Source organism: Ambystoma mexicanum, chromosome 6p, assembly GCF_040938575.1.
Source record: "Ambystoma mexicanum isolate Mex_15411 chromosome 6p, UKY_AmexF1_1, whole genome shotgun sequence".
NCBI lineage: Eukaryota > Metazoa > Chordata > Amphibia > Caudata > Ambystomatidae > Ambystoma > Ambystoma mexicanum.
In genome coordinates, this window is record NC_090935.1 from 839791708 (window position 1) to 839803975 (window position 12268).

Sequence of the window (12268 nt, forward strand, 5' to 3'; positions counted from 1 at the left end):
CAGAGTACAGGACTGAGGGATCAAGGACATCCTAACCAGAGCTTTTCATACTCCATTGGCACTGAGAAAAAGCCGCCAAAACTGCAAAGATCTTAATCAAGGTTAATCCATTGCTGCCGAGTCCCTCTCTCGAGTGCAGGCACAGGAGCCAGCCAGATGTCCTCCCTTTCATCACAACAACCGAAGACCAGGAATAAGGGTCTGCTGCATTGTATTGTGAAGGCAACCAGCTGGAAAGGTTTTTTCATTTTCAAGGTACTGTGGGCTTGGCGTTTACATTGTATCCTTTTGACATTCTGGGTGCTTCCTATCTTTGGGAGTACAATTTAACCCTGCTCTAAGTTGACCTCAACTTACCTGCATTGGTCTTCCAGCTTGTGCTTGCCAAAGTGACTCCTCTTGAGTTGCTGTGATTTCAATTTTGAACACTGACTATGTAAGAACATTTTTCTAAGAAGGAGAGCATCAGAACGTTGACTTTGTCCATTGACTTTCGCTGTCCTGGCTCCCTAAAGGCCTCCTTCTGTACCTATTTGCTTTGGCAGTGCTTGTTTCCTTACAGGTTTTAAATGTTGACATCTTTAATGCTCTGATCATTCGCTGCCTGCATCCCTTTGGGAGATTCTAACTGGTTTAAAACCTATCAGTCTGTCCGATCTAACCCTAACCTTTCCTTCCTTACAGACTCAATATTGCAAAGGGGATACTATATAAGTGCTATTCTGACCACAAATGACGTCACCTCTGGGTGCTGGAACATGTGTAATATATGCATGACTTACTCACCTGCTTTATTGTTCACTGTTTGAATTGAATCCTACCTTGGGATTAATGTTACAGCTAATTATTACTTTTTAAAGAATGCCTTAAATATCGTTGTGTATTAATGAATAGATATGTATGATATAACTTTAAGTGTGTAAGTGTTCAATTCGATACTTGTATTTACTTGTCTCATTGCACAGCCCTATAGCTCACATTATCCCTCTTAAAATAAGCCTGGCTGCCCAGTCACAATACTATTTTGTGTGGTAATGGCCTATATTAAAAGGTGAGTTACCTAATACCTAGAGATAAGTCTTGTGTGGTCACACCAGTTGGACTGCACTAATTTGACCCTAACACTGGTGGCAGGCGGTGGGCTTGGTGTAGAGTGGTTACAGTGACTACTAGTTTTACTTGTGCCCATTTAAACCATCCACAAGGCCATATTTGTAACTGAAAATAATGCCAGGAATGGATAGTTTCTAATGAAGTGCCTTACTGCACTTATAATGGAACAATTGAAAGAAGTATGTAGGACAAGGGGACTGAGTTTAAAGGGTAGAAAGAGTGAGTTGATTGAAAAATTGTTAAATCACCAAAACCCTGGGAGCAGGCCCATAACACCTACTGCCAACCTTGACATGGAAATTGATGAAACTGATAGTTTAGAGCTTAGCTCCAATCTGCCAAATTGGTGATAAGGTGAGGAGGAGTGGGCAACTTCCCTCTTTAGCTTGTCCCTGTAATTCAACAAGCTCCTATCACGACACGTATGAGTCACAATCTAAGCCCAGAATATCTATTTCTTGAAAGAATGAGACCGGAACTAGAATTCAAGAAACTTGCAGTATAATCTGAAGACAAGGGCACAGTGAGAATGCTCAGAGAGAGGGAAATGCAGAATGAGTATGATATGAAGAAGATGTCCATTGATTCTGCTTCCTTCACAGGGTCCTCTTGGTCTACTAGTCCCAAGAGACCTTGCTTACCAAAAGAGGCTGTAATTATGTATGATCCTAAACATGATGTGTTGGATTGGTTAAGTACATTTGAGTTCACTTATGGTTTGCAGAACATTTGTTGGAATGGTTTAGTTGCATGGATCATGTCTATGCTCCCCCAGAATGCTAGTGATGCTTTTATGAAATTGAGTGCTACAGACAGAAAAGATAATGAACTAGTCAAACAGACACTTGTTGCCAGATTTCGGAAGACTCCTTCAAAATAGCTTAAAAGTTTAGAGACCATAAAAAGAAAGATAGTACCCATTGGGCTGCCTGGGTTTGGGAATGGCTGACAAACTTAGATGGTTGGGTTAAAGGATACAAAGTAAACTCCTTTGAAGGAATGAGGAGTTTATTTTTACTAGAGAATATTTTTGATGCCTGCTCTCCTGAGCTGAGATAGCACCTGGCTGACTCGAAGGAACTTGATCCCAAGAGACTATCTCAAGCTGCTAACTTATTGGTAGCCAACAGGGCAAAACATAAGGATTCTGGGGTGACTCAGAAAAAGGATGAAGGGAAAAAGCAAAAGAAAGATAGTAAAGAAAATTCTAATCTTCTACCACCTAAAGAGGGACACAAAAACCATCAGGGTAAATTGCAAGGCAATCCTTAAAGGGCTAGTGAAACCTCTGGGGCCAAACCATAGGGTGGTTACCAGAAACCCCCATTTCAGAAAATATTTGGTAATGTGTGGTTTGTGGGTCTGGTGACCATGTGAAATGGGATCCCATATATAAGGGTACACCGTCAGGGGTTCACACTGTCTCCTTAGCCTTGACTCCAAAGGAGGAAGCTCCAATGACAGGTGCTCACTTTAACCTACTAGCTGATGACCCCATTGGAATTCAACCTAGTGTTTCTTTAGTGTCATTGGGTCTGTTGGAATATAGATGTGTATAACACAATACCTGACAACACCAAAGAATATTATAAGGAGAGTGTACTTGTAAATGGCCAGTCAACATCTACCATCAGAGACTCTGCGGCCAGCACTACAGTGGTTGAATCAAGCTTCTTCAAAATTGGATGTAGCTTAGGCACCCAAAGGTCCCACCTGGAGGCCCTATCCAAATGGTTCCTATTTTGCCAGCCCTCATCCAGTGCAATAACATGACTGTACAAATTAATGTTAGTGTGCAATCTGAAGTACCAGGGAGAGTGACTTGAAAACTCTTGGAGTGGTGTCCAGTACCCCCAGGCCTCCCAGAAAAAAAAATAGATAGGAGATGACAAGATTGGTTAGAGAGGTAACCTTAAGAGACTTTCAGTTTGAGGACAGGGAGGAATCCAGTACCTCAGACCAGCAGACAGGCAACCTTTCACTTCTAGCAAGAAGAAAGAGACCAAGAAGAAATACAGAGTCTCTGGAAAGAAAAAGGGTCTCCAACCCAAACATGCTCTGAAAACAAGGACTTCCCCAAGAGTACATTCGCAGGTCTCCCCAGTGACCCCATCCCTGGCTGATGGGGAGTGGTGTGTATGTATAGGGAAGGGCGTGGGTTGATTTTCTTGTTCTTATCTTTGTAAGCAAGAGGCAGCATGCGTAGCACGTTAGAATGGCTTTGCACGGCTAGTAAGAAAAAAGATGTTATCAAGCATGTGGAGAAGATCACCAATAGAACACATGAACAAGGACATGCCATTGTATCGTGACATGGTAGAAAAGAATCATAAACAGTGGATCGCAGAGTCAGGAGGAGGTGGGATGCCTTGCCCATGGCCAGGACATGGCTCTCACAACAATAGCATTTTGGAACACATATCCACATTTTTGTAGCAAAATATAAGGGGAAGTAGTTACAGAATAAAAAAGAAATCCTCGATCTTTGGCGTATGTTCGTTGATACAGAGGATCAAGGTAATGGAGTGGAGGCACAGAGACAGATAAGTGAGAAGTGCGGGAAGAGAGAACAGGAATTTGGGGCGCAGGTAGGGACCAAGGGATTATATCCCTTGACACCATATCCTGCAGAAGGGTACACTAATCCAAGCTATGTACCTGCTGCATTAGGGACCCCTCCTGCGGCAGTAGTGTCCCAGGCAGTGTCAACAACATTACCGGCTATGCTCTCCCACCTCTGTATACCCACGCACCTGAAGCACCAGCATCAACTGAGTACAGGTCTAGGGAGTTTCAGGTTAGGTTGACAGGTTTGTTAGCAGAACTACAGAGGTTACAGACATCCCCAGAAACAGGAAGGGATATAAGTGCATTAAGAATGGGGGTAGGAGAGTGGAGGTCAGCGGAAATATTGCCCAAGATGGAAGTTGAAGGTATAGAACATGTAGGGGTTGAGAAGGAAAACAGCCCGGGAGGGTGGATTGTCTAGGGAGCGGAGACTATGGTGCTGTGAGGAAATGTGGAGGTAGGGGATGCTGGAACATTCACAGAGGACCCTAGTGAAGACGAAGGGAGGGGTGAAGACTTTGCCAAATATACCCCCCAAGTAGAAGGTATATGGGCAGGAGGCAGGTTAAGGATCAGATCGCTGGCCGGTTGGCAGTAGTGAAAAAAAGAGGTGTTGTGAGGAAGGGTATGGAAAGTAGAGCAAAGATGCAGATGCCCCTCACACATAAGGGGGAAGGGAGGACACAGTACGTGCCTTAGCCCCAAATGGACAAGAATAATTTAATTAAGGCCCTCCCACAGCTTGCAGCTGGGGCGAGTAAGTGGTGTGAATTTGAAATAACAAACAGCAGGGGGCTCCCTGGCAATAGAGGATCTTACAAGCTTACTGGTTGCCGTAGTTGGGGATCAAACTGGAGACGTATTGGTTAAGGCTGATACCCGGGAGTAAACCTGAGGGGCAACATACATGACGGAGCACCATTTAAAGGGGTTAAGACAAGGGTATGGGACACATTACGCATGGCCTTTGCGGACACTCCCGATCTACAGTCTTTGATTCAAGATACCATGGGTGATGATGAGGACCCAGCTGAATTTATTCTTAAAATGCATAAGTGGAGAGCAGAGATTGGAGGGCCATGGGATCAATCAATAAAATGTTTCTATTTTTTTTGGGAAACAGGGGTTTGCCGAAGGATGTGCAAAAGACACTGGATAAGATTGTGGGTATTGAAGCGAAGGGTTGGCCGGAAATACAAAGCATAATAGTGCATCATTGCAAGAGGATTTAGGAGCAGGAGAAGAAAACAGCGCAAATGCATCAGGGGGATGAAGCAAAGTTGTTGGAGAAAGGAATTGGCAAAAGTGGCAGTTCAGGTGCCCATGTCAATGCCAGTACAGGTGGAGGGAACAGAGAGTACACAGCAAGATGTCAGTGCAACTATTGCAGCGTTCTGGGCGGAAGAAGGACAAGGACAGTGGGGCATGGGGAAACAGTATCCCAGCCCACAGTGGCAGCAAGCAGGGCTGCAGCAAGGAAGAGGGAGATTTTGTTGAGTAAGAGGAGGAGGGTTTGGATAAAGAGGAGGTGGGTTCCGACAGTGTCAATGTTGGAATTGCTTAAGGTGGGGGCATTTTACAAGCGAGTGCAGGAGCAGGTCCACAGTGGGGTATACTTATGGACCACAGCAGTAGGGCCAAGGGCCCCAAGAATCTCAAGGATTAGGGTATCAGCAACAGGGTCAAGGGTACAAGAACCAGGAATACCCTCGGGAATACCCTCAGGGGCAATACCAAACTTATAATCAGCAACCCTATGTGCCAGACACACAGGTGAGGCACCCACCGCAGCAACAACATGGCAGTGTTGCCCCAGTATGGCACCTGGTGGGGCAGGCACTCCCTTTGGGTGAGCAGCAATAGTATGAGGTCGCCCCTTTTCATTCCCTGGAACGAGACATATCCTAATTAGGGCAGCCCACAGAGTGCACTCGTGTGTCCGGTCCTGTCGATGACTAGCCACCCTGAAGAGGAACCGTTGGTGGAGGCAGAGCTAGGAAACAAGCAATTCATATTTATAGTGGATTCTGGTGCAACTAAATTGTGTATTATGGAAGCCAACTTTCCACTATCCAGAACTTATCTTGACGTGCAGCTGTTCTCTGGGGTTATTTCCAAGGGTCCATACACTGAGGAGTTGGATTTAAAGGTGGGAGGGAAGATAGTATGGGCACCCCTACTATAGTCCAAGAGTTCCCCAGTCAATCTACTGGGTAGGGACCTGCTCAGCAAGTTAAATATGAACATATCCTTCACAGACCATAGAGTAGTTTGTTCCATGCCTTGGATATGTGTGATACTGGGATGTAAGGGCGATACTGATTATCCACACAATGACAAGAGCAGTGGTGGTCCGTGGGATTCCTATAGACCCGGACATGTTTATCTATTGCATTATGATACTTGTAAAGGTGGTTCCCCAGATTGCCAAGCAATGTTGATGAGTGCCTACAGATTTAATTTTCCGTCCAGCTGGGTCGCCCAAGGTGGTGGCAGGAACAATACTATCGCTGGACCTGCAGGGGTTGGTAGTGTGGACTGAAGGATTGTCTATTAAGCCTATTAAGGGTGGATAGGGATGGGTGTGAGTGGTGCATAGTGCTCTGTGTAGACTCAACAGTGCAGCTAAACAAGGTGATGGATGATGAATTGAGAATAACAAAAGAGAGGGGGAATAATACTGGAAATGTACATCCCTTGTGCCATAATGGTACAGTACCATAAAGTGCAGTGTCCCTTAATGGCAGTAGTAACTCCATCCCTATAAGATTCATGGCTGCTGCTTCTGCAGTTGGGGACTATAAATCCACATGATGGATGGTTGTTGAAAGATGTAACACCTGTGCGTATAACCCTAAAACAAGTCATGGCGCTACCCGAGCTAAGGCAATATCCACTGTCAAGAGAGGTGGAGGAAGGCATTGGAAAGACCATATATGCTCTCCCGGACCAGGGAATTATCGTGCCATCTTTCTCCCCATGCAATTTGGCAATATACCCGGTAAAAGAATTGGCGGGGGGCAATCAGAGAATAATCCAAGACTTGCACCCTCTAAATGATGTGGTACAGAAAGTGTTTTCAGTTTCCTCAAATCCGGCAAAGATTTCACTGTGGTGGATTTGAAAAATGCATTTTTCTCGATTCCACTCCATCCAGAGTCAGATGAGTTTCGAGCATACTAGATTACCTCAAGGTCATTGTGAGAGCCCAAGCATATTTAACAGTATAATACACTCTGATTTAGGGAATATTCAGGTGACCAGTATGATTATCCAGTATGTAGACAATCTGCTAGTGTGTAGTGACAATGAAAAGCATTGCCAAAGAGACTCAGTTGCTCTTCTACAATTACTAGCTTGCAAGGGGTACAAGGTTGATACGGCCAAATTGCAATATTGCCAGAAGGAAGTCATTTATTTCAGGCAGTTTATATCAGTGAATGGGAAGAGGATCCTACCTGACAGGGCAGCATCGTGACAAGCCACCCACAGACCTGTCTCAGTTAAGGAGATTCAGAAGTTTCTGGGCCTGTGCAATTACTGCAGGGACTGGATCCTTGAGTATGCAACAAACACCAGGCCACTTTTGCAGGCCCTAAGGGAATTAGAGAGAACAAAGGACCACAAGTTATTGTGGATGGCAGAAATGATTTGACAATTTGACGATTTAAAGGAAGTTACCAGTTCGGCACCCATTCTGCCACCCCGCAATATACACAGGAATTCTATTTGTTTTCACATTCTGATGGTCAGCTTATGACAGCTGTATTGACACAGAAGAGCACTATGGGCCATAAACCATTGCATATTATAGTGGTTCTCTGGATGCAGGGATGCAAGGGCAGTTTGGGTGTGTACAAGCAATAGCAGCCGCTGCCTTTTCCTTAGAGAAAAGCTCTACGATCATAATGGGCTGTTCAGTCATGTTGTAAGTAGAACATTCTTTGTTTGCCATCCTGGAACGGTCGAAATCCACCATGGCTACGCAAAGTTTGTCAGCATATGAGATTACCATCTCAAAACCCCATATTCATGTGTTTAGGTGTAAGACAGTGAATCCTGCCACTTTTTTAACAGACATGCCTACTGAAGAGGACTTAACAGTACACGACTGTGCCACAAAGGAAGGGGACTAAGATGACACTCCCAAAGCAGGGGATCGCGCATGTACAGAGAGTATGGTACATTTCATTGATGGGTCTTCCACAATTGATCAAGAGGAAGGGCAGAGACAGACAGGGGCAGCAGTGGTACGACTTGAGGGAGGGGAGTACAGGACGGTGGTTATGAAAAGATAGCCTACACATTATTCTGCACAAGCAGCAGAACTTGTGGTGCTCTTCGAAGCACTGAGGGCCTCATTACGACCCAGGCGGTAAGTTACCGCCTGGGCCGTGACTTTACCACCATGGCGTAAACTACATTTACGCCATGGTGGTAGGCGGACTTACCGCCCCATTCCAACCTTGGCGGGGCGGTAAATCCCCATTTTCCCATTTTCCCTTCCCCATTCCCATTTTGCCCAATAGGGCATAATGGGAGTGGGGAAGGCGTTAATTACGCCACCGTAAATTACGGTGGCGTAATTAACTCCATGGTCCCTTAGCGCCATGGATTTTAACACCTGCTAAAAGCAGGTGTTAAGTCCGCCATGGCGCTAAGGGACCTCGTACTCAGGCGGTAAGGGTCGGCGCTGTTTACGCCGCCGTAAAACCCTTACCGCCTGAGTCGTAATGAGGCCCTGAGAGTGTCGCAGGGGTGTCATGTTACGATATATTCTGACTCAACATACGTTACAACGATGATCTCTCCCGTGGGAAGAGTAGGGGGTTCAGGAGGGCAGATGGACCTCCAGTAAAGCATGTCTTGCTGTTAAAGATTCTGATAGAAGTGTTGTTACAGCCATCTATTGTGGCGGTCATCAAGTGCGGCACCCATACTCACGGGACTGACAATATCTCATGGGGGAATGCAGCCGCCGATATGGCAGCCAAATTGGCGGCGTATCAGTCAAGTGAAACATCCACTGAGTATGTTATGACTGCTCCACCGACAGTGTTACCAAAAAACAGGTAAGGTTCCCAAACTTTTTTATCGGGGGACCCAGACTCAAAGGGAACTAGCTCGTAGATGAGCACAATATGCAACATGAAAGTGAGTCTGGTACCCCTCTTTCCATTCCCCAGTGTTCTAAAACGAAGCCACAATTAAATCAACCACAGATGCCTCACATATAGGCTACTGTCTACAACCCTAAACCCAAAATGTATATAATGATTAAAAAAGACTTTATTGAAAAATTTATTATTTGCACATGTTGTATAGCATTAAAAAGGCACTAAGTGCCAAACACACAATAAGACACATTTTAAGGCACTTTGCCAATGGATTAAAAAGGTATGAATCACAAGAAAAACCAAAAAAAAACGTTGTTCAACAATCAAACGTCTCAGAAAGGGGATACACACAAAAAGGTGTTATAACAAGGTTTCATATCATTCTAACCACTTTGTTCATGTGAAACACAATCCCATAGTGAATTAGCATGGGTATTCTAGATCGTTGTCGACATGTTTCGGCCTTTAACTTATTCCAGACACTATCCCTAGTGTCTTTAAACTTTCTTTTCTATGGCCATCTTCAGGACAGAATTTCTTCAAAATAAGTCAAAATAGACTTTATACCCCAACAGTAGATTTGAACAACTGAATCTAAAAAAATATAAACAAAAACAACATATCAATCTCAAATACATTCATTTCATGGGTTCAATTATTTACAAGGTCTAACCACCTAACAATTACTGTTAGGTGTATTACTTTGGCCTATTACTACTCCTCGTTTAAATAGACCTATTTAAGACTAAAACAACACAAAACATGCTTCACTTCAGAAACTATTTAACACACCAGGGCAATGTAAGAGATCTGTTCAAAGACTACAGCTCCTTTACTTAATTTACAACTAATAAATGATGTTCTGACTCTTACAGTCTTTCTCCAAATACAATTGCAGCTAGACAATTAATAGGCTTTCCATCTCTTATGTAAACTTTTTTAGAATGCCAGATGTCACATCTAATTACTCCACCAGGTTGCGCTCTGTAATCTACTTATTTATTTAACTCTCTGCTCATACTTATTGGCATTGGTTTTTAACCTACAGGTAAGGGACATACCACCAGCACCTATCATAGCCCCTAAAAAGGGGCCAGAGTATTATATGGACCATGCATATTTTAATCAGCCTGATTCTGTTTCAAATGCCTAATTCTATTTAAAAATCATGCACAAAAAGTGTAGTGATGCCACTTACTGTTGTTATCTAAAAATACGAATTTACCTTTTCCAAATATAGCCCGTGATTTATTATATATACAGGCCTCTCATAAAAAGTATCCCACGGCACAGCTACACGGCTTCTTGCGTTGCCAAAATCATCCGGGGGGAGCGAATGCCAAAAGACAAAGGTCATTTACGCTGTCCTAGGGAAAGAACAAAAAGCGGCGAAAGAAACTTCGTCACCACCACTTTTCCAATTAAAAGTTGCTATAGTCACAGTGGAGCTGGCAATTGTTCCATTGTTTCCACAGAAACCCACCACATCAGACTATTTAGACACAACCTTCCCTCATAGTATGCTTACCCTAATGCAGCAGAGCCCACGTTGGTTTTAGAGGGATGCGCGGGTTTGCTTTTATTTCAAAAATCGCAGCATTGCAACGCGATACAAACTTCATTTCGGAAGGTTCGTGAAACCCCTCACAGCAATCAATCTGTACTCAGTCAAGGACGAGAAGGAGAAAAAGAAAAACAAAAGCACGCGCGATGCGGTCAGAAAATGCATGCCCAGCTGTTGTCTTTTTACAGGATCAAAAACAGAATTATCCTGCAACGTTTATGGCATTCGCTTACCTTCTTCCGTCGGTGTCCACGGTCACGCCGTGTTGCTTCAACTGCATTCACAAGCGAGCCGCTGGGTGGGTTGCTAAATATAGCTCTAACTCAAATCACATGGCGTTTTTCAGAAGCCATCTGAAAAACGTCCTATCACGTGAGTGCTTCTGCAGCTCACGTAGTAGTTACTTCATTAGAAGTTTTCATGGTGTGTTTACTTGATGTAACTCACATCCGGGTGGAAATAATATCAAGTGCTGTGTTTTTCTGTTTCCTTAATATCAAAAGGCACTGTTAAAGTCACGCAACAAGTGCTGTTACACGGTATCCTTTTTCTTCTTTTCTTATTTCTTAAAGGTACAGGAGCGAGAAGTAGGTTCTCTAGTATCGAGTGTTTTCGGTAGTTTACTTGTCTAACGGTTCCCCGAATGCATTGCACAAAACACAGTGTACAGTGCCGAAAAAACAATTGAGAATACTCATAAAGGACAAAATATTTTTCAAAACAAATTTTTTGGGAGTAACCAAAGTGTTTTTTATTAAACAATTTTTTTATATATAAACAAGGAACTCGCCATCAGCCGATTACAGATCATGGCTTTACAGAAGGGTGTTCCATTCTACTGATAAGTTCAGGCCATGTTGGGCAGTCTTTAAAGTGTAAATCCATCTTTGTTCACACAATGCCAGTTTCCTTTCTCTATTGCCCCCTCTAGGAGTGTTTGCGATTTTTTCAATAACAAACCACAGAAAATCTGTGTGTTTATGTTTTCTTTGTTCAAAGTGGGCAACTAAAGGTTTGTTTGCCACCTTATTTTTCAGGCACGATCTGTGTTCACAGATACGTTACCTAATTGGCCTAGTCGTTTTTCCAATATATAGTAAATCACACGGGCATTTAATCCCATAGATCACCCAATCGGTAGTGCAGGTCGTAAAAGAACGTAGTTGCCACATTTTACCATTTAAGTCAACTGAAGACATATTCATTGTAAGATCACACACGGAACAGCGACCACATTTATGATGGCCTTTTACTCGTGGCAAGTTCCAAAGTGTGGACTGAGGTATACCACTTTGTTTAAAGGGATAAGTGTGTACCAAAAGGTCCCGATAGTTCTTTTGTCTTTTGAATGCAAATCTTGGAATGGTTGGGTTGAAATCAGAGGTTTTTAAGAAATGCCAGTGTTTTTTCACGATTCTTCTCAGATCGTTACTAATGGGACTATATGTCGTGACACATGTTATTTTATCATCTTTGATAGTTTTTTCTGGGTGAAGGCACCTTTCTCGGTTGGTGTGTTGGGCCCGTTTAAAGGCTCGTTGGATTATTCTTTTTGGGTACCCCCGTGACTTCAAGCGAAGTTTTAGATCTTTACCTTCGTTCATGAAATCACTAATGGAGGAACAGTTCCTCCTAATTCTCAGAAATTGCCCCACTGGAAGGTTATCTCGAAGACTGAGCGGATGGAAACTGTTGTATCTCAACAGGGTATTCTTATCAGTCGGTTTTCGGAAAAGAGTGGTTTGTAAGTGTCCTGTGGGCATCTTCTTAATTAAGATATCTAAAAAAGATATTTGTTCAAGGTTACTTACCATGGTAAATTGAATGCAGTTGTTTTGTGCATTTAACCAATTCAGAAAAAGATTTAGTCTAGCCTGATCGCCCTTCCATATCATCAGCACATCAT